At 40.4% G+C, this 23,802-nt stretch overlaps 1 long non-coding RNA gene across 1 annotated transcript; it reads right to left on the bottom strand.

Annotated features, from left to right (window-relative positions):
• LOC117810053 lies at positions 1-22,425 on the bottom strand. The gene is made up of 3 exons (XR_004630677.1): positions 21,960-22,425; positions 850-894; positions 1-326 (listed from the first exon to the last, which is right to left on the bottom strand). It is a non-coding gene; the product is annotated as an uncharacterized LOC117810053 (long non-coding RNA).
• Between the last annotated feature and the right edge of the window lie 1,377 nt (positions 22,426-23,802).

The following is a 23,802-nucleotide window of genomic DNA, read 5'->3' as shown; positions in this document are numbered from 1 at the left end:
TCCACTGGGTACGTTTAAATGAATCTTATCACTACTTCAAGGCATCTGACAGAAAGTTTGACAGAAAACAAACATTATACATCACAAACATAAAACTGAGCATGATGCCTTCATGAGCAGCCAGTCCTTGACTTTATCCTTCAAGATCATTTAAGAACGTATAATTGAAGCCTGATGAGCTGCATTATTCTACTCAACTAACAAGTGGGCTTTTAATGCAATCAGTGCGAATACATGCATTAAAAGATGTCTCCATGTAGTAGCAGAGAGGAGAGTAAAGAGGTGAATTAAGAAGTAATGACGTGGTATTATGGATGATTCGTCTTCTGTAATAACATCAACAAAAGAAAATCAGACAAGGGGATTAAAGCTGTATGAATGGACATCTACATACAATATATAGACCCTCATATAAGTTATATTTGGCATTACTCTGATATTTCTAATGTACAGTACATTCATCATGCAAACTGTATGCACACAGTGATTTAATAGAGTAATGTAAAAGAGCAGTCGGTGTGTTTGTGTGGGCGTCTTCAAAGTGCCTCTGCTCTCCATCTGTATCATTGACATTAACATTATGCTTTATGCACTTTTGGGCTTTTTAGTGTGAGGTAGGAGAAGAGAGCTTCAGGGTACATAGGTTAATTTAGTTTCCCTACAAAATGTGAGCGCCTTAGTCTTTAACATTTAATCCAAAGGGAGGTATTTTTCAAGAAGCCAAAAGGGTGTGTGAAGGGTAATAAATCCCCGCCTCGACTCTCCAGAGCCTTGCAGAGGTTTCAACACGTGCTAAAAACCCGGAGCCTTGGGCTATTTTGTGAGATAAATAGTAGGTATACTGCTCACCTGAATAATGCACGGGGTCAAGGGGTCATGGTGGAATTTCCATTTCTGTCAAATTTAAGAGAGAGGTAAGGTGGGAGAGAGGGCTGCTGCAATTACATTCATTCATAGCACTCAGAAGCATGCTAATTACTTGATGTATTAATAACTGCTCTTGATGCTGTAACTCAAGGCCTTGACTGCTTTTCAGTCTTTAAAATTCAACCCATTAAAAATGAGATGAAGTACTCAAGTTGTTTTCCACCTGCACAGTCTATTAAAAAGGAAAGCCTGGTATTTCCACTGTGAAAGGTTAAATTGACCATGTGTCTTTCACTCATGTACATTTCAACATAATGCGGTTTCATGATTTCACAAACACAGGAGCTGGGCACGGACTCTAAAGAGGCGACGGCGGTCATGGGCAAAAGTAGGGCTGCAACTAACGATTATTTTTGGTGTTGACTAATCTATCAATTATTTTTTCCATTAGTCGATTAGTCACGATTATTTGGCTCAAGTATTTTTGACTGCTTCAGTCTGCACACCTGTGAAATTCAACTTGTTGTCAGTCTCTGACAACATAATTTCCAAAGCAGATTCAAATAATGACACGTCGAACATGTACTTGTAACATATTAAATATATTTTTGAGATATTATATCATTGTGATCACAATGAAAGGAAAAAATAAAATAAATTATACAAAGGAGGATGCTCTCTGTCCAGACATCAGCCATTTGAGGGGTGTATGAGCCTCTCCTCATCACAAAGTCACCCACACGCCTTTGCTTAGCACAACTAAAATAGAAGGAACGAAACAGAGTATTGTTGTTATTGTATTATATTAAGTTAAACAAATTATTACAGATTTCTTACTGCGGAAATATTTTATTAAATTAATAGTAATCTGCTTCAAAACAGACAAATTGGATGGATTTTTACAACTAAGAATGAACGCTGGTAACGGGAGCAGAAAAGAGACAAGTAAAGACAAGCTACGCTAGCTTGCGCTTAGCACGCAACAACTACGGTATTCCGACAGTTAAACGTACGACACAAACGTCATAGTAACGTTAAGTATTTATATTTAAGGCAGCTGACTAAAGCACAAAGTAAACAGTACTTGAAAATGAACAATGTACGAGCTATCAACATAACCCGAAACTCACCCATGTGGGGTATTTGAAGACACCACGGCTCCAGGATGTTTGCGTTTCAGGTGTTCGTGCATTGCCGTAGTGCTGCCATGGAATGAGACTTGCACTTCACATAGTTTGCACTTCACCTGTTTCGCTGCTTTGTTCTGGATAAAACTTTCACAGACTTTGGACATTTTGGGTCAGGTTTTTTGAGCTTCAGTCTGTGCGATCCGCCATAGTTCATGTGTTCGTCTTCTCTGTTTCCATGCAGAATGTAAACAGTGGGAGCGATACTGCCCCCTGTACTTTTGGTTATGCACTGCAGCTACAAATGAACATGTACTGGCCAGCATGTAATTTTATCATAACACAATAACGATTAACAACAATAATATGAGGCGTTGACGCAACATTTTCTGTGCCGACAAATTTTTATAGTCGACGTAATCGATTATGTCGACTAATCGTTGCAGCCCTAGATGAAAGTTTAACCTCATTAAAGCGTACTCTTTTAAGATTCTGTAAAGTGAAGGAATTAAAAGACATATGCATTTGAATGTGTTTCTATGGCTGAATATTTGATACAGAAAATAAACAGATTAAATCTCAGTCGCCTCTGAATGTGAATAATTTATCATAAAGGAGTTCAAGTCAAATTTTTACAAGAGAATTCCCCAAATGCAAATCATAAACTGCACCATGATGTAACCACATAAAGGCCCATTATGCATAATCAAGACAGTGCTTCAGGTGAGTAATATCCCTTTAGTAGAGTCTAACTGTGCTTCAGGTGCATATTAACTTAAATAATCTAAGTGCAATCCGTCCGTCTTGCAGGCAAGGACGCAGAAAACACGGCACTGGGGAAACATTTTACATGTTCTCTGAGGTTCAGAACGATGGCAGGCGGTGTGACAACAGCACAATGAATGTCTGGTAGAGAGACATGTCCAGAAGACATCAGAGTCTCTCCAGAGTCTGAGTCTTTGTTGTGTAAGATGAAATGCCACGAAAGGTGTCATATGGAAAGGATCAATATTTTTAATGACACGCTAGCTGGTGATTTATTGCTTTGTGCAAAATGTGGAGCACGGATAAACATTTTCAGATCACAAGTTCAAGGATGTGCTGCGGATAAAAATTGATTAATTACTGAAACAACACATTTGTCTCTAACATTATTTCTCCATAAGCCTCAGCTGCTTCCTAAAGACACAAATGAGACGTGTCCTGAAGTTTGTTGTGTTATTAGGGCACACAGACTGACCTTGATGTTTCCTTGGAACATTTAACCAACCCCAAGGTGGCTATTATTCTGATGAATATTCGCCGGTGCTGACAGCACCACGGCTTATTTATTTACCCAGCGAGAGGTAGCACGCTACCTCCCTATGACCTCCCGCTGTGTCTTCCTCCCTCATTTGTCATCCTGCACCTCCTCTGGTGGCCGCGCAGCTCCAATAAAGTGAGGGGCGTGAACACAACATGCAACCGAGCAAGGTGTAGCTGAAATTTGAATAAACCAACAAATAAAGAAGGAGGGAAAGCTGAGGCAGCAAATTACTCTCAAACGACTTCATCTTGTTCAGTTTCATGCTTGGCAGCAGGTGGTGGAGTGAAATGTAGGTCCTCATGTTTTCCAACATTTGAAGCAACTTAAAAATAGCAAACTGCTCGGGGAACCACACGGGAATCTCTGTGTGAACAATTAAGTTGTAATTTAACACTCTATGCTGCTTTTTTTCTTTCTATTAGTTTACAGTCTGAGCATTGTTCAGAAAACATTATTTAGGAAGTTAATTTACGGTTCTCAGGATGGAAGAGGTGTGAGTTGTTATGACAGATATGTACTATTACAGTAGTATTCTTAAGTTGTGGTGGACTCTAGGGGGTGGAATTTTCACACCAGATGAGGGGAGGGAGGAGAAGAAGAATTGAGGTGGATAAATAGGAAGTAGGAAGTGTTTTTGGTATGCATTTGTAAATTGGAAGTCTGGAGTAAAGACTGACTTCCCTCAAGCCTGCCTCGTCTCATCTCGCGTCTTTCGACTTCCACATTGGTGACCTCGACGTTGGAACATGTATGCTGTGAATGCCGCTGACGGTGCATAACCGGGGAGCTCGGCAGCCAGTTTCTGAAGAACATCATTTTAAAGGAAGGTTAATTGGGGAGCAGTGAAGCAACACTCTCTAAGTAGGACTGATTTAACCTAAAATAAAAGAAGAATGTCATCCAGAGTTTAACATAAGGAACTATATATCAATTTTTCACCGGATGAGTTCTCCTTTTTTTTTTAAACTTATATTTTTGGGCTTTTTGCCTTTATTGATAGGACAGCTGAAGAGAGACAGGAAATATGGGGAGTAGATAGTGGGGGGAAGACATGCAGCAAATAGTCGTGGCCGGGAGTCTCTGCGACGAGAACTGTATCCTCTGTATGTGGGGCACTTATAACGCTAGGCCATCAGCGCCCCTCATCGGATGAGTTCTAAGATAAAATACGACCACATCTTATTTAAATTTGTAATCTAATTCTTAGTGTATATTATATGTTTTATTAATTGTTGACCTCTGATGGATATGGATAAAAAAACATATTTAAAAAACAAAAAGATGTCACTGTGACAATAATTTCTAATCTGTATAGTTGCAAAATGTATCGTAAACCTTTATCAATATTCAATTCGATGATAATCTTCCCCTCACCTTAACCAGAGTGCTTTTTTTACCACTTTCAAAATTACCTTCCATTCACCAAACTGCCTTTCTTTGATTTTTAAAAGAAAAAAAGACACAGCAGTCCTCCGACTGGAAAACACAGCCACTGAGTGTGGCAAAATCAAATAAGCAGTGTATAAATTTGATTTCTCTAAGATGGAGGTGCATTGGGAATACTGTATGAGATTTGAGTTTTTGCAAGTATTGTCAGCTTAAAACCTCACAGCAATCTTCCAGCCTTAGTTTATCCTCTTGGGCTGCCTGTATTTTGTTTGAGTATGTTCAGTTTTAAGGAGTTTAGGAAAATATGAGGGGTTAGGTAACCTGCTCACGCAACTTAAGTCAAATCTCTCAGGAGTTACCACAGAAATAAAACCAACCATCTTTTAAAGTACCAAGATGTCAGGTCTAGACCTCAGCATTTTTTTAAAGTAAGACAACAAATATTGGCACCAATTAATCTAAAAAAACAGAGAGCGGTTGCTGTTGTAGGAGAAGAAGAGAGAGCGGTTGTTGTTGAAGGAGAAGAAGAGAGAGTGGTTGTTGTTGAAGGAGAAGAAGAGAGAGTGGTTGTGTTTTTTAAAGGAGAAGAGAGAGCTGTTGTTGTTGAAGAAGAAGAGAAAGCAGTTGTGGTCTAAGGAGAAGAAGAGAGCATTGTTGAAGGAGAGGAGACAGCAGTTGTTTTTGAAGGAGAAGAAGAGAGAGCGGTTGTTGTTGAAGAAGTAGAGAGCGTTGTTGTTAAAGGAGAAGAAGAGAGAGCATTGTTTTTTAAGGAGAAGAAGAGAGAGCGGTTGTTGAAGAAGGAGAAGAGAGAGTGTTGTTGTTGTAGGAGAAGAAGAGAGAGCGGTTGTGGATTTTAAAGGAGAAGAAGAGAGAGCGGTTGTTGTTGAAGAAGAAGAGAAAGCAGCTGTGGTCTAAGGAGAAGAAGAGAGCATTGTTGAAGGAGAGGAGACAGCGGTTGTTTTTGAAGGAGAAGAAGAGAGAGCCGTTGTTGTTAAAGGAGAAGAAGAGAGAGCGTTGTTGTTGAAGGAGAAGAAGAGAGAGCAGTTGTTGTTGAAGAATAATAGAAGGCAGTTGTGGTCTAAGGAGAAGAAGAGAGCATTTTTGAAGGAGAGGAGACAGCGGTTGTTTTTGAAGGAGAAGAAGAGAGAGCGGTTGCTGTTGTAGTAGAAGAAGAAGAGAGAGCGGTTGTTGTTGAAGGAGAAGAAGAGAGAGCGGTTGCTGTTGTAGTAGAAGAAGAAGAGAGAGCGGTTGTTGTTGAAGGAGAAGAAGAGAGAGTGGTTATGGTTTTTAAAGGAGAAGAAGAGAGAGCGGTTGTTGTTGAAGGAGAAGAAGAGAGAGTGGTTGTTGTTGAAGGAGAAGAAGAGAGAGTGGTTGTGTTTTTTAAAGGAGAAGAGAGAGCTGTTGTTGTTGAAGAAGAAGAGAAAGCAGTTGTGGTCTAAGGAGAAGAAGAGAGCATTGTTGAAGGAGAGGAGACAGCAGTTGTTTTTGAAGGAGAAGAAGAGAGAGCGGTTGTTGTTGAAGAAGTAGAGAGCGTTGTTGTTAAAGGAGAAGAAGAGAGAGCATTGTTTTTTAAGGAGAAGAAGAGAGAGCGGTTGTTGAAGAAGGAGAAGAGAGAGTGTTGTTGTAGGAGAAGAAGAGAGAGCGGTTGTGGATTTTAAAGGAGAAGAAGAGAGAGCGGTTGTTGTTGAAGAAGAAGAGAAAGCAGCTGTGGTCTAAGGAGAAGAAGAGAGCATTGTTGAAGGAGAGGAGACAGCGGTTGTTTTTGAAGGAGAAGAAGAGAGAGCCGTTGTTGTTAAAGGAGAAGAAGAGAGAGCGTTGTTGTTGAAGGAGAAGAAGAGAGAGCAGTTGTTGTTGAAGAAGAATAGAAGGCAGTTGTGGTCTAAGGAGAAGAAGAGAGCATTTTTGAAGGAGAGGAGACAGCGGTTGTTTTTGAAGTAGAAGAAGAGAGAGCGGTTGCTGTTGTAGTAGAAGAAGAAGAGAGAGTGGTTGTTGTTGAAGGAGAAGAAGAGAGAGTGGTTGTGGTTTTTAAAGGAGAAGAAGAGAGAGCGGTTGTTGTTCAAGAAGAAGAAGGGAGAGTGGTTGTTGTTGAAGGAGAAGAAGAGAGCAGTTGTTGCTGAAGAAGAAGAAGAAGAGAGCGATTGTTGAAGTAGAAGAAGAGAGAGCAGTTGTTGAAGGAGAAGAAGAGAGAGAGTGGTGTTGTTGAAGGAGAAGAAGAGAGCGGTTGTTGATGAAGGAAAAGAAGAGAGAGCGGATGTTGTTGACAATACAAATGCAGCATTTATTCCATATCCCAAATTTAAGGCTGTAATTTGAAATATCACGTGAGAGATATTTGAGCTTCTGAACTTTTCTTTACACTCCTCTGTTATCCCAGAAAAGCGCTGTTATGTCCTTATACTTTGATAAAGTTAAAGAAGTGCAGGGCTCAAAGCGAGTTCAAACTTCTGCTTCATCCCAGATGCGTCTCTTTAAACTGAACTTCCATCGCTGCTCTCCATTCTGATCATTTTGGCCACTGACCTCTCAAATTTGCGGAGCATTTTCATCAAGCACAAAAGAAAAACCCCGGCCCTATTCTTACACGTCAAAGCCCAACCTAAATCTTAATGCTGGTCGGAAATGTTGGAGTCGGAGTGAGCATTCACATGAAAGAGAGAAAGATCTGAAGGATGCCATAAGCTGGGCTCTAGGGCCCGAGCAGAGAGACCCCGAAGACATGCTGGGAATATTAGAGAATGATTGATACTCACAGCTGGGGAATGGAGGAGAGCAAAGGAGTGTTGAGGAGTTTTTTATCTTGCTCAGTTCCTTTGAAATATGGTTTACAATCCTTGGCTGATCCCCCTTTCCTCTAAGAACCTATAGATTATCACACAAGACTACCAAATGTCTCCCCTATTTCTCATGAAAAAGCACATGATATGCACACATGCCCATCTACTCTGAACATTGCACCCGACCGAGCGGACATGCTGTTTCTTTCATATACTTTCTCTTCGTGAGTATATCTCACTAATTAGATCAGTGCCTACACCATGTACAGCTTTAACTTTAAAATAAAGTCATTTTTATTCTAACCCGGCATATAGAATCACAAAGACTCTTGCACCATCATTACTGTCTAGTGTTTCTGGCTTTAGATGGTATTTGTGTGTAAATCAAATAAGGCGTCGCAAGTGGATATATTACAAGAAAAGGTGTGTTGCTATTTACAGTACAAATAAATAATTAAAACCGCAAGTGGCTATGTGCGGGCCCTCGTTCAAGCACCGCCTGATGTGCATTACCGCCTGATGTAAGCCACCGCCTGATGTACTCCACCGCCTGATGTACTCCACCGCCTGATGTGCTGCCAGTGTTGCTGTGCTGCCTAGGCTGAAACTGTGAGCATACTCGTGCAGTTATCAGCATAGTGTACATTGCAGTACTGCCTGTCACCAAGAGGTGCTGCTCAAGGGAGAGGTTCCGGTGGCTGGTGGTGAGGCTTTCAGCAGTGTGACTGCCCCCTGGCGGCTGGCTGCAGTATAGGTAAAAAAATCCGTCTCCCCCATTCATTTGAATGGGGGAGCAGTCAAACTTTAAAAAATAAATACATGTTGTACGAATGTTTCTCACATCCCTATGCTGTGGTGATATGTAGTTAGTATTTGAGTGTTTTGTGTCCAAGGCCTCTTTTTCCTGCAAAGTTTCTTTTCCGTTAGTTCCGTTAGGGATGACTGACTGCCATGTGATCCAGACTCTTACTGTACAGACTGCTTAACCACAACATTTAAAATATAAAAATAGGCTATATAACAATAAATATACTAATAGGCTATATACCTATAAATTATACTGTATACACATATGTGTGAAGATGCATAGATTAAGGCTGTTTTCTACATTTATACTTACAAGCAAACTTTTTTACGTTTTTCTACCTTTCCATGCTCACAGGCTTCCGCTGGGAATCCCGTGTTTCACGTCACAATGCTATGAACTATGGGTAATTCCCTTTCGCTAAGTCTGCAAAAATGCCCCCTTATGGAAAGGGGGCAAAAAGGGCTCAAAAAGTCTGTGAGAGATCCCTCACACACCTGATGATTTGACAGTGGGACAGCCCTAAGCCCTTACAGACTTAGCGGGAACGTGCCTCAAAGTCAGTGAGTGCTTGAGGGTGGACATTGAGATTGGGCCATGGTCAAGGCTTCTGCCTGTTTTGGTCTCCTCCAAAGGTTGTTTTCCTGCATATGACCAAAGCTCTCTCAAACAAAGCTGACTACACTAGAATACAATCAGAAACCAGAAAGCCACCAACACCAGAACTCACATCACTCGTACAGGTTGTGCTTTTATTTGTTGACTGTGTCTGTAAACTTCTCGCTCTTTGATGCTAGGAGGCTAGCATACACTGGGAGTTGGGAGTTTTAAAGTTAAAATCAACTTCTTGCAGCTTCTTAAGACAGTGCCAATGAGGGCAATGACATGAATCAAAACAATGAGTCTTAGGACGCTAACAGATAGCTCTGAGGTGGATCATCTCCACCTACACATAACAGCATAGAGAGGCTGTTTAACAGCGCTAATGATAAAGTTACAAAATGGATTATGTTAAAAAATGCTTTACGATGAACGGACTCGCCACAAATGAACATGGTGAAGCATTAATAACAGAAATGTGCCAGGCCTGGTGGCTGTTTGACCAACCTTTGTAACCTTGAGCTGATCTCCTCTCACTGAGGTACTCATTCATGATCAATAAGCAATCAGGGAACTTGTCTCTGCACGCTGTGGCCATCGAAAGTGTTTACGAGGCAAGCAATCACTTTTGCAAATCACTGTTTTATTTGCCATCATATAACCTTACCTTCACCCATATCAAGCTATCAGGCTGCTGCCGTAATATCCATTTGCGATTGAAGTAATTGACCTTACAGCACATTATGTGTGTGCGGACGGAGGGTTCATTGTGTTCATTATTGTGCTTGAACACATGCTGCACCTGTAATTCAACCAAAAAGAGGTGTTGTTTGTAGGCAGACAGAGGGGGTTCAGAGCCCTGTGACAGCGCCACACTTAAAACAGCTCTTTCATGAAACATATTTCCAACGTGTCAGCAGCAGAATCTCAGAGGACACGGTGCCACAAAGAGCCGTCAGGCAAACTTATAATGATGAACCCCATTGTAGATATTTTAATATTTGGCATTCACATAAGGAATTCAGCAGCAGATGACATTCTGCTCTAATCTTGCTGCTGCAGTGTAGGATTCGAGGTTTGCTAAATCAAAAAGTGTCAGAGCTGAAACCAGGCTCAAAATGTCATGTTTCTGCAATGGAAACCTAATAAAGAAATTCAGTCTTCTTCTGCAACTTCTATAGATAGTGTCATGAGCCCCGAACTTCTGTGTATCCCCTGCTACTCTTTTTCAATTACTGAGTGGTTTTAAACATCAGGAGCAGATTAAATTTAAGTGGCAGTCCACTGACATGAAGGGAAAAGTTAGGGTAATGTTTCTCATGAGTTTCTGCTGAACGGACTTTCATATTAGCATACAAATGTAATGTGATGTGCAGAAATCCTATTTAAATGGCTGGTATTCAAAACTATATATATTTAATGGGCTTTTGAATGCCAGTATCTGAAGATGTCTGTCAGCATCCTGTGTGAAAACAAAACACTCTTACAGTAACACGGTCTTCAGAAGTGGCTCCACAGCGGAAACTCCTGGACCAAACCTTTTTAAATATTAACAAGACAAAGCACAGACAGCTCCTTATCGAGTCTGCCCATTGATTTTTCTTTATAAGTTTAAACTCCAAGTCAGCTGAGACCAATACTCCCAGCTATAAGCCGTTTAAAAGCTTGAGGATCACAACAACAGTACACAGAGGGGTGTTTAAACATAATTAAATATACAAACACCTTGTATTTTACCATAATTATGCATAGTATATGGTAACCCACTTTACAACCCCCATTCCAAAAAATTTGGACACTGAGTAAAATGTTAAAAAAATGTTTAAAAAATAATGTAAGAGAGTATATTCAATTGAAAATAGTGAAAAGAAAACATTTCAAAGAGACCAGTTTCTCGAGTTTTGAAAGTGCAATCTCCGATTTAAATCAATCAGTCTTTATTCATATAGCGCCAAATCACAACAAACGTTATCCTCAGACTCTTTCCAAACAGAGCAGGTCTAGGCCGTACTCTATGTTCTATTATTAACAAAGACCCAACATCAAGCTAATTTTCTGCAGACCAGCTAAATCAAGTATGAACCAACATTAAATTACATCCAGGTACAGTGGGGGTCGTGAGTCTTTGGCACCTATATTTTGGGGGTCACGGCCTGGAAAGTTTGGGAACCCATGTCTTAAAGCATGACGTGAAAAGTTAAGCACCCATACATTGCTTACTAAGTATTGTTGCTGTTTTGTTTATAAATGTATGCATATAAATATATTTTGATTCACCAGCTAAAAGTGTTCTGTGAGCTTATATGGATCAAAAGCATCCTTCTCCAAATGAGCCCACTTAGCTCTTATGACTGGACATTTGTGGTGCAAAAAAATGCGAATCATTATACACTTTGCAGCATTTAGCAAGTTACAGTGGCAAGGACAAACTTCCTTTAACAGGCAGAAACCTCCAGCAGGACCAGACTCATGTTAGACTCACATCTGCTGAGACCGTGTTGGAGGGAGGGATAGAGAGAGAGAGAGAGAGAGAGAGAGAGAGAGAGAGAGAGAGAGAGAGAGAGATGATAGTGGTGAGACGGATATAAGTTGTAGGGATGGGCATTTAAAGCCAAAATAATGTTCGATAACCATTGTTGTGCATTCAGACTGATATGACTGAAAGTATGTCCACTAGGGTTGTGAAATTCCAGAAATGTTCAAAGTTGGAAACTTTCCATGGGAATTAATGGGAATTTATGGTAATAAACATGAATAAACCAGGAATTCACTAAATTGAAGGTTGGCTCTTAATAGGGAACTTAAATATAGTTGGGGAAAATATATTTTAGCATAATTCTGACTAAAACAACCAGACTTCATGCAAGGAGATGCTTTTTATTTGCACGTTGAATGGGACTCTTTTGGAGGGTGAGGGGCTCTTTTCATCTAACATTTTGAATGGGACTATATTGGGATTGCATTTTTGTTAATTTTTGAATGGGTTGGGTCAGGGGGATGAGTCATATCTAACTCAACATTCATGTTTTTGTTCTTCAATGAAAGATTTGATTGTTCAATAAAATACTTGATAAAGTTCTACTTACAAATAAATCTGTTTTAATTGTATTATTTTGGATGGATGTCTGCTTATAACAAGACAAATATTTATGCTGGGATATGACACCTTTCCATTAAATTACCCTCAATTCCCATAATTCCCATGGAAAGTTTAAAATTTGGAATATTTCCAAAATTCGCCCAGCTTAACTTCCCATGGAAATTTACCAGAAACTTTCCACCCCCTTTGCAACCCTAATGTCCACTATGGCACCATATTACCAAACACCTCTTCTTTCTAAAAGTAATACCCACATTTAGGTAGACTATGAGACAACCCCCTATTTAAAATTCATACTTTCATCCCGGTTCAGTGGTCTCAAACCGTGTCTCCCTTTTCTCACAGAGACAAACGGAAACCTCCTAGCTCTCAAACTTTGTGAACATCCTACTTCTAATTGTTAAAATTAAGTTTTAAGTAGATGTAACGTTGTTTGCAAGCACTCAGAGATGTTTTGAAGTTCTCGGCTGAACTTATTCTCTTTAATGTTTCCTCTCAATCATAATGACCTACATTTCCCCGTTTATTCATGTGTATACAGCAACACACACTTAAACGGGGTTCACTTATCCTGCATGTATCTTTAATCAGTCGGATCCAATATCTGGAGTTTCACTTCTTCCCTTTTCAAGTTGATTTATAAATCGCAGGAAAAGACTTTGTAGCTTTTAGAGGATGAGACTTTGTCTGTTCAAACACCAGGCGGGGAGACAATGCCGCCCCTTCAAAGTCTGTCATGGTTAAATAACAAATTGAAGGATGTAGTTCAGATTGAGTGCTGTGATTGACAGCTGACCTGTCCATCGTGTATCGCGCCTCTCACCTCGCTGTCAGCCGGGATTGGCTCCAGCCCGCCCACGACCCTCAAGGATAAGCCAGTGCACCAAATGGATGGATGGTTCTGATTTTTTCTATATATTTTCCCAATAGCTGTGACCCTCTTCTCATTTTTTGATAACAGTTCAGTGTGACTTGCTCCATTTATCAGAAACTCTTTACCAAGCTGCAGAAACTCAATAAATTATTCTGTCAGATTGCAGCATTTGAATCGCAGCTCTTTCTTCCATCCCCCTTCAGATTTCTCCCCTCGCTGCTGAGCTTTCACTCTCTCCACACGTTTCTCTCACCCCCTCCTACTCCCCTTCACATTCACTCATTTTCCTGCCTCACACAAACTCCTATTTCTCACTGTAGGCAGCAGGTAATATCGGAGGGTACTTTAACACAGTCTGATAGTTTGTGTGGCCTATAGAGACGGTAGGAGTACTCCAAAACGGCGTGAGAAAACCTTAGTAATCGCAGGTAGAAGCAGTCAGGATGCCTAATGCCATTTCAAATCGAGCCGGTGTGGCAACTTATTGGCAAACACATTACTTTAAGTTTCTTTTTCTCAATCAATTCACTGGAAAGCTAAAAACCAATCTGGAGCACAGCAGCTCCCACGAGGCCTGATTGATGAGTCCAAGCGGGAATGTGCATATCCAAGCAAGGTTTGGTTTATGTGTCCTCAAATCCCATTGGGTGGAAAATGTGGATTGAGTGAGGCCGTCATGGATTTGGCATCAGTAACTTTGGGGCAGATTGCGGGGAGTGGATTGATGCTCAGCGGAGGGGATGTGACAGTTCATCTGAAGGAAGAATGGTAGAGAGAGGGAAAAACAAACAGGCAGATCTATATAGAGATTGACAGCGCTGCGGGGCTGACAGCATGCTAGAGCACATAGGAAAGTAGAAATGAAAAATAAAGTAACCCAGATGGAATAATTGGAAACTGGTGCAGTCGCTAAATTAGTAATTAATTTCACTAATAAACATTTCCCTGATGTACTCGATAGCTGTCAACTGAAACAGATATTTCCTGCTACGCTTGAACCTCTGCCTGTTTTCCCTCGTGTTCCGCCATTTTGTCGGCGGTGTAGCTCGTGTCTGTCATTTTCAATCCAAGCGATCACCTCATAATGTGAGAGCTTGGATGAAATGTTGTCTCTTTGTTCTGATAGGGACAGAAAGGAAGACGGAGGTGTTTATCAGTCAGACTGAGAGAGTAACTCAGTGTCTTAAAGCAGGGGTTCCCAAAGTGGGGGTTGCCAGACAGTAATTGGGGGTCGCAAGATTAATTTAAATTTGGTATATTGCTATTACTGTAAATGGTTTTTTTTTTTTAGTAATTTATTTAGAAATGAAACCTGGCAAATGCATTTCCTGCCTTTCTTTAGATGACTCTTGGTTATGGTTTGAGTTAGGGTTAGTTTAAAGTTAATTATCAAAAGCCTCAGTGGCAGCAGTTAATTCATAACAGCAAAGGAAACACAGCCACATGTACATGTAGCTAAGCTAATTTTCTGCAGACCAGCTAAATCAAGTATGAACCAACATTAAATTACATCCAGGTACAGTGGGGGTCGTGAGTCTTTGGCACCTATATTTTGGGGGTCAAGGCCTGGAAAGTTTGGGAACCCATGTCTTAAAGCATGACGTGAAAAGTTAAGCACCCATACATTGCTTACTAAGTATTGTTGCTGTTTGTTTATAAATGTATGCATATAAATATATTTTGATTCACCAGCTAAAAGTGTTCTGTGAACTTATATGGATCAAAAGCATCCTTCTCCAAATGAGCCCACTTAGCTCTTATGACTGGACATTTGTGGTGCAAAAAAATGCGCATCATTATTTATTCATAAAGCGTCAAATCACAACATATGTTATCCTCAGACTCTTTCCAAACAGAGCCGGTCTAGACCGTACTCTATGTTCCATTATCAACAAAGACCCAACATCAAGACAGGATAAGATCCAGTCCAATCTTACAGACAGGACTCAGTCTGATCTCATCTTTATCCACCATGAGCAGAGCACTTTGCAGCATTTAGCAAGTTACTGTGGCAAGGACAAACTTCCTTTAACAGGCAGAAACCTCCAGCAGGACCAGCCTCATGTTAGACACACACCTGCTGAGACTGTGTTGGAGAGAGGGATAGAGGGAGGTGAAGAGAGAGAGAGATGATAGTGGTGAGACGGATAGTAGTAGTTGTATCAGCTGGAGTCTGGCATGTCCACAGCAGAGATCCAGAGGAACCTATGGGACAAGGGAGCTCAAGGACTCCAGAAAGGTCTTTGGAATCATGCAGAATCCCTTCAAAGCACCTAATGCGAGCACATTTTCTGTTTGGTGAGTAAATGTCAGAGGTCTATTCGCGTCACAACAGGTCTGAACACATGTACCTTTACACACCTTGTTGATGGTAAAATAAGACCAGGAAAACAGGGTGGCACAATAATCTGACTGAGGCTTTCTGCCTTGTGTTTCAAAATAAATATTACTTTGGCATTTAAAAACTAGTCTTTAAAAACAGAAATTGTACCTCCTGTGTTGTGTTTACAGTTAAAGCCACAGTTGGCAACGTTGTTCCAGTAGAAAGTTGGTTCAAATTCTTTCTCTCATCTCTCCCTCTCCTCTCCTCTCCTCTCCTCTCCTCTCCTCTCCTCGGTGGTGCTCAGAGCACAGCAGCTGCAGGCTTACACAAGTTGCCTGTTTACTTTTTTATTACCAACTTTTTCTGGGATGTAAATTGATTGGCTGTCAGTTTTTTTGTCCTCTGACTCCAGTATAACCAGCTAATGGCTACCAATGGTTTAGCCAAAACATTTAGTTCTTTGGCGCTGTCTTATTGTCCTACTCTCTTTATCTCTTATTTTCTGTCTGGCAACAAAGACAGCTGTCTCATGGACATATTACCGTGAACACACTGACGTTTAATAAGGTTCAAGTTCTGCTATGGTCTGCCATACAGAAAAGGGACACCGTGGAATGCCATTAATAGTCAGAGTCTAGTAAACAATAGAGTTGTGTAATAAATAACCAGCATGAGGAGGGAGTTGTTTGTGTTACAGGCATAAATGGTTGTTATTGTATGAAACATGCAGACTCCATTGTAAGCGCACTAATGGAAAGCAGAAATTTGTAGGAAGTGTTTATTCAGCGTGTGTTGGCTATGTGCAGTATCTCTCTTCTCTTGGCTCGGGGCCATGTTTGTGTTGGAGCCTTGCTGCTCTAGAAACCTTGCAGATTACCTGTGTTAACTGGGACCAGCGCCTGTGTTTGTACATCAGTATCTGGCCTTACAGCTGGCCCATCTCTTAGCATTGTGTTGGCGGTGCCAGTGGGGCTGCTACAGCGCTGTCTGCAGCCAGTGAAACTCTGCCAAGTATCATGGGTGGCTGGCAGTCTGGCAGATGTGGGCATGGAGAAAAAGGAACATGTCTGCGAGTGCTAACTACTGTATCTATCCAAGCGGCGGAGGTATAATAGAGGAGCAGAGTAAGGTTTGCTGAGCCGCTGATGGAAGACAAATGGAGCTGGACAGGAACATGATTCCATGCGCTAACAATCGTGAACCTTTAGAAAGAGAGGGAAAAGAGTCTCAGCCACAATGGGACCTTCACAGGTAGCTTAATTAAGGCGCTAAGTGTTGAAATTCTCTACCTGTGATTCCTGAAGGATACAAAACATCATCTTTAACAGTATCCAAAAACCTTTAAACATTTTCATAAGGAGTCAGGGTGAGCTGATGTGAGAATAAAGCTGGAGGTATTCTGGAAATTCATGCAACCTGTGCAAACCCTTGCACATTGACCCACATTTGAACCCTCTGTAAGCCTTAGTCCATTTTTTAATCACTCCATTTTTCACTATTGTCTTTTTTGTTTGTTTTTCGGGGCATGATATTAAAAACATTGGGGTTTTGGGGTAAATTTACAAGATTTTTTATATCATATGAAAGGTCTATTGTCATCTAGGGTGCACAATTTACTCACATCTGCCACCAGTTTGCGCCATTTTCCCATTTTTCAATCTTTTTTGCAAAATGCATGCTACTCTACTTCTTTCCACTTGGTGCACAAATACTGCTATAAGAGCACCAAAGGACAAATGCCTCTGTTGTGCTCTCCGCATGCAAATGCAGAGGTGCTATAAAACTGCAGTTCCTCCAGTGTCAACTAGAGGCTGGCTCCAAAAGTACCATCAACCACATACACACCCATTCAAAAAAGCTGTTTTTACAGCAGAAATAAACATGTTTACAGCCTGGTTCAAAAAATGAGTTTAGCCTGAATAGCTAATTTCTCTCCTGGCACACACTGTACAGGGGCTGAATTTTTCATAACTCAGCAGTTTAGAAGATATTAAGATTACGAGGTTTGCATAATTAGAGGCACAGCTGACCTGACTGACGGGAACACTGTAGCTGTTAGCGAGGAGGCTAAAGGCCCGCCTCTCTGCCTCAAACTAGCTCGACAGAAGTTAGGTTGAGTTCAGCATTTCCAATATGGCACCCGCCTACAATTGGCTTCAAAACAGGGCTTCAGGAATGGATGTCATGGATACTACATCCATTTATTATACAGTGTCTGTGTGTATCTGTAGCCAAAATTGGAGTAATGAATTCCTTATGTGAATAATGCCCTAATTGAAAAGCCATTCAAAAAGCAAAGCTTGACTCGTATTATTATAAAGAAAAATTATACAGCGGGATTTAAAAGGTTAATTATGAAATCAGTGAATATTTAGTATTTCTCATTAATACTGAAGTTGATTTAAATATTTCTTTTTAATTTGGAAAATTCCATGAATGTATGACATATTCAGATCAGGTTAGATCACTCTTAAGACCTTAAATGTTATATTGTATTAAGGTTTATGGAGGTTAGAGGATCAATTTAGATTTTATACCTTCCAAACAACAACAAAAAGCTGCTTCTGTTGCCAATATTCTGTTTCTGTTTCTACTTATTAATTTATAGACTGATCTAACTTCATACAGATCTGTCATTTGATGTCCAAAGAGGCTATAAGCTTAGACTGACACCCTTTGCTTCAACTTAAATGTTGCTACATCACCAAGAGTGAAAACGACACCACTTAGCGTGATCACAGAGGATCTAAATGATGAAGATTTGTTTGTCTGACAGGCAGACTCCAGCAGGAAGTGGCAGGGAGTCGAGAGAGTTGTTAATCTGCATTGTTATAACTGCGGAAACTGTCATCCCAGCTTCGGTCTCTGTTGCTTTTGCCGCCATCATGTTGCTAACCTGACACTGTGGCTTTCAAAGCGTGCTTTAGGTGTAACATCCTGCCTCCAGAGACTCATCACCCACCCAGGGAAACAGGGAAACAGGGAAGACTTCACGCTGAGACTGTGAGGGGCATATGTGAATGAGCTACTTTGGAAAATTTGAAGGGCAGAGCTCATTGCAGGAGTGTGTGTGTGAAAGAGACTTCAGATACAACAGGCGTTTTTCGACCAGAGGGACTTTACCCCTAAAATACGTGCGTTTTGACCGGTGGATCCAGAGTCTAAATTTAGTTCAGGGGTAGTTATTCTTCCCCCTAAAACTCCCCTGCTAAGGGGGTACTACTTTTCAAAGATCCCGGGGCTTTCGGGGAGCTGGGCCTGCAATGCTGAACGTGCCTGGTAGATTAACAGCAGTGTTTTTATTCCACCCGCTGTCCACGATAACATCACACACGTCTGTGATTCACTTGATTTTTCTTTCTTTCATTTGTTCTATCTTTTTTGTGTGTGTGTACTTTTCAAAAGAAGAAGCTGTGTCTCTCCCGGTGTTACGGTTTTAAGAGTGACCCTGTAAACTGGAGACCCTCAGCTGAACGTAACGGTGTTTGGGAGTTTACACAGCTGTTGAACACAGAGGGAGTTCCTGGGAATGCAAACTAGTTTAGTTTTTTATTAAGATTTCAAAATATCCTCATCAGATATTTAATGATCGTCTAAAGACGTTTATGAGGGATGCATCCGGCTGAGAGTCTCCAGTTAACAGGGTCCCTTTTTAAACCAAAACACCGGCCGATCTCTGCCACGGCTTTTTGAGTTAAAAAGGATTTTAAAGCCGTGTTGAAACGTCTTTGCTACTCGCGCTTATCTCCTCTCACGTGTTGATTCAGTGAATCCATCTGTGATGAAATATAGCACAATCTAAAACAGCGCTAGCTGAGTCTCTTCCATGCTAACAGGCTAACTGTTGTGTTTCTCATAATGATACCTGCCTGTCCGTCTGCTTCTATGGTGTCATCTGTGATGGCATTCATCTTTGTTTTCCTGCCCTCTACTGGTCTGGTGTTGTAGTGCATTTACTTTTATTTTTTCTCCATACGTCACTGGCCAGATTTGCACAATCTACCTGGGACTTCAGCCCGCGGTCGAAACGCAGACAACAATGGGGGCACAGGAACATTTTAGTTCCAGGGAAAGTACTTATGGGGGCTAAAAGACACCAGAACTCTTGGTCGAAATGCACCTAAAGGATTACAAAAAACTAAACATTTGGTACCAACTCTATAAGAATATTTAATTTTATGTCTCAGTATTTCAAATGCTAAGCAGCCCTAACTGTAAAATGTTTATGTGATTTCACTTGCTTCATTTCCCTGTGTTGTTGTATTTTGAAAATTGCATATGAAATAACCTCATGCTGCTGCTTCCCACTCTTTAGCAGTATATACTGTGACACTCGCCTCAGTATTATAAATAATTTAAATAAGTTAAAAAAAAACAACAATACTGTGCAGGTGAGCTAAGGGTGGAGAGATGGGGGGAGGGGGGTGACTGCACTAATCAGTAGGCTGCCCTGAGGGATCTGTCTGCAGAAGCAAGGACTTCTGAATGAGAGAAAGCCAGAGAGAAAAAAGAGGGCAGACAGGAGGTGGGAGAGGAAGAAAGAAGATAGAACTAATACAATTTTTTTTTTTTAAAAAGGGACCAAAAAACGCCTGCCAGAAAACATAAATAATGAAATGATAGTGCAAGCAGGGGACAGGTACAGAGACGGGGGGGAGATAGCAAATAGAAAGACAAAGAAGAAGAAGTGTGGGGGCACAATTCATGTATTGCATCTTAAGTGAGAGTTGAGTGCAAGAGGACTGAATAATGAAACAAAGATTAGGTATTAGGTATGCCAGGTAGGTCTTTGTTGGAGAGCTCTTGGAAATATTTAAAAAGGTTAGTGTATGAATAAACATAGCTTATCAAGGTCCTTTTAAAGCAGGGAAAAGAAAGAGATCCTAATGAATAATAAAGAGCTGATGTGACAGGAGCCCCGTGCTCTGCAGCCTCCCCCCACAACCCAACCTCCACCCACAACCCCCTGCAACACAGTAATGGAATGTTTCCTGCAGGACTTTTTACCACAGAGGACAAAGGCATAATGATTAAAACGGGGGAGCAGGGAGGAGTCAATATTGCAAAGAGCTGTTGTTATTCATCGAGTGGGCTACAGATGGACTGTATATTAGGAATGTGGTGGTCCCATTAGAGACTCCTCTGACACATGTTCACACAGCCCGACTCAAGTGCTCCCAAGGTCTCTGTAACAGTTCTGTCACACACATGTAGGACACTGAAACAGTGGGAGAAACAGATATTTGGATATAAAGAAGTCTCTGCTGACACGGGGAAGTGCTTCTCAGATTAATTTTTATGAGCTGTAGTTCTTTTCATGAAATAGAATGTGACATGCATGTTAATTGTTCAGTCCTGCCACTCTACTGTTGCTCTGTACAGTGGAATAATGGTGATTTATTCAACAGTGGTAGGTCTGGATCTGGTGGAATAATGAATTTAGTACAATGCTGCCCACTGAAATGAAATTAAGTGTTAGTAAGTTTCTAATGCGTTTTATTGTGGTTATTTTATTGTATTTTATTTCTTTAATGGTGTTTCATGTTCTGTGTTTTAATTTTAAACCTCAGTGTGCAGCATTTTGGTAAACTTTAGTTTTAAAAAAAATCTGCTATATAAATAAAGTGGATTGGATTACACCTGCTAACTCTATAGTGGATACTCGATTAATTGTTTACATTCCTACTTTTTATATAAGGTTTGTGCAAGTTCTGTTACATTAGCAATTGTATTTAAAAAGCATATTCATTACAGGTAAGCTCAATGTGTTTTACACAAAGGATAAAGACACAGAAAAACAATAGATACACCCATCATACATCAGACACAGCAAACAGCAATCAAACATAAGCAAGTGTTGCAGCACATGCAGCCAGTCACATCAGTCATCATATTAACATGCACACAGTTCAACTATTCATAGGCTCTGGAAAATAAATAGGTTTGGAGTTTAGCTTTAAAAGTAGAGACAGTTGTGATGGACCCTAATTCCCGTAATATCACATCAACCTCTAATGTGAGCATCACATTTCTCCGTGTGAACCCTCAACCAGAAATTCAAACTATGCTTATGTCTGAGCATGATGCATCCAAAGTGTCGCTTGTACAAAATTTGCCGTAATGATGATAGTACAAGGGTGAACAAAAAAACTCTCCATACTGTAATGCTTCAGAAGAAGATCCCAACAACTACTGTACCTTACAAGTGTAGCTCTTTCTTTGTATCAACAGACACAGCGCCCTGGGTTCTTTCCCTGTGATATGACTACTTTGTCTGCTCTAAACTTGAATGTCCTGTATTCAAACCTACATGAAATTATAATTATTAACTTTCCCTGTACCAGAAATCAAATTAAGGTACCGCAGTGTGATAACCTATTAATGAAATCAATCAAAACCACAACTTAACTATTCTAGGGCAGCAGTAAACTAGCCCTCTGGTACCAAGTCGAACCAAAATTAAATGACATGCAAGTCCATACCCTCTAATTCTGACTTAGAGCAAGCTTAGACCACCATAGGAACACTCCTGTGTTACTTATCAGACTTCATGTTGACAGAAAAATACCTTTAACTATGAATCCAACCACAAATACAAATTACTACCAGTTAAAGGAGGTGCGTAAACAAACAATAACACTTTTCACACTCTAATGTGACTAAAGTATCATGGACACACAAAAAGCCAGCATTCATTACAAATAAAACCGACATTGCAGGCCTGATTGAGGCTTGGGTGCATGTATGAGGGGACGTTGGCAGCACAGGAAATAATGCCCCACTCACTCACTTACCCACAGCCAGCAGACAGCTCCAGACACTCTTTATGGCATGGCCCAATGGGGAAGGTAGAAGTCCGAAACCTTCTCAGCAGCATGGAAACCGGACTCTATCTTGGCAGTGAAAGAGATAATATCCACACATGTCCAGTGGCGATGCAGGAAGAAAACGTCTCCATAATCTCTCTCTCCGCGACGCACGGTCTGAGGTCATGCGCCAGCTCAACAGTTCAGTCATTACGCAGGAGCACGGTGACAGGTGTTAGCCGAGGAGGTTACAGGTAACTCTCACAAACCCAGGGCATGAATAAAGCTGAAGGCTGGGAAACATACTTCTCCTGAAGACACTGATGAAGCTTCTCCTTAACTTTGTTTGGTAGATAATGTCCGGTCACCATTCTACTGAAGGAAACACACATGATGAGGTGACAGGTGGGTAAGCACCTGTAGTACACACCTGCGAAGCTCTGTTGCGCGTGTCTTTGCCCCGCCCCTTGACCAATCATAATTAAAGACACGTGATCTCTCTAGATACTGACCCGTCAGAGGCAGAAAACAAAATATACATTAAAATAAACACGACAGAGTGGCATATCCACTTTAAGAACATAAGCACTTTTTGTCCAAAATTAGTATTACCAGGGGACCTCTCATAATTTGTAATAATTGCAGAGGACGTCTGTTTTTAATCCTGTGCAAACTATGGTGGCTGGGAAGTGCAATGGAAATTTAAAAAGGATGAAACAATTTTACAAATTTGGAGATAAATTTTGATTTAGAAAAACATTTTTACAATTTTTGAAACATAATTTCATTGAACACTTACACCAAGAACAAAACAAATTTACAAAATCAGAAACAATTTTAGAAGTGAAGGAACATTTTTAACAGTCCCAAAATATAAATAAAATAAATTTACAAACAGCAGATTCTGACGGAAAAGGAATGTACAAACGATTTTCAAAATAAAAGACATCTGTAATATGAAAATGTGCAACAGCCAGGGAATTAATATATATTTGACATTATCAACCCTGTTTCTACTCAAGTATTTTGATTCAGACTGATAAGAGAGCACCTCAATATGTTTTGTAGCTATTTACAGCTATATCTGATTTGGAATTTCAAAATAAAAATAATTGGAAATGTAGCATATATCTTTAAATAGTTTCAACTTTAATAATTAGCAGGCCAAATAATCTTTCCCCATCCAAAATGAGAATCCTGGCTTCTATTTAACGCCCCAGAAAGACTAAAAGTGGTAAGGGCTTTGCAAAAATAAATAGAGCCAACCAAATTTCTGCAACCACTGCCTCTTACATTACTGCCTGCAGTGGTTGGTGTACATAATTGAAAAATAAATAAAAACATTTAACATTAAATATGAACATTTTGCAATAAAATATTAAGCTGTGTTAGGCTTATACAAATTGTTATTTTCCCTTGAGGGTCTGTTTCACATTCACTTTATTTCATCGATATATCAAGTTTGCCCCCAAATGACTTCACAAAGACCGGCATACTGTATCTATTAAAGCATAAAAGCATATATACATATGTGTATAACAGAGTACAAAGTAATTAATATAATTTGAACTAGGGGATTGAATAAATTCAAATAAGCTTAAGAATATAAGTGGCTTTGAAGGTGTCATCCAATGCGCTCTCATTTCAGGTAATCAGAATGTTTCATCGTGGCTTTTGGCGTCTCATTCAGATGCACAGAGAACCCTTCGGCGTCTGCACGACTTGCACAGGACTTACGGCTAACATCTGTGGAAACCCATCCCAGCCGATATCAGACAGTCAGATCAATTACTCGGCTAAATGACTTTGTTCCCACTTCAAAACACCAATG

Source organism: Notolabrus celidotus, chromosome 3 (assembly GCF_009762535.1).
Source record: "Notolabrus celidotus isolate fNotCel1 chromosome 3, fNotCel1.pri, whole genome shotgun sequence".
Classification (NCBI taxonomy): Eukaryota; Metazoa; Chordata; class Actinopteri; order Labriformes; family Labridae; genus Notolabrus; species Notolabrus celidotus.
This window is presented reverse-complemented; position numbering and strand designations above follow the sequence as displayed.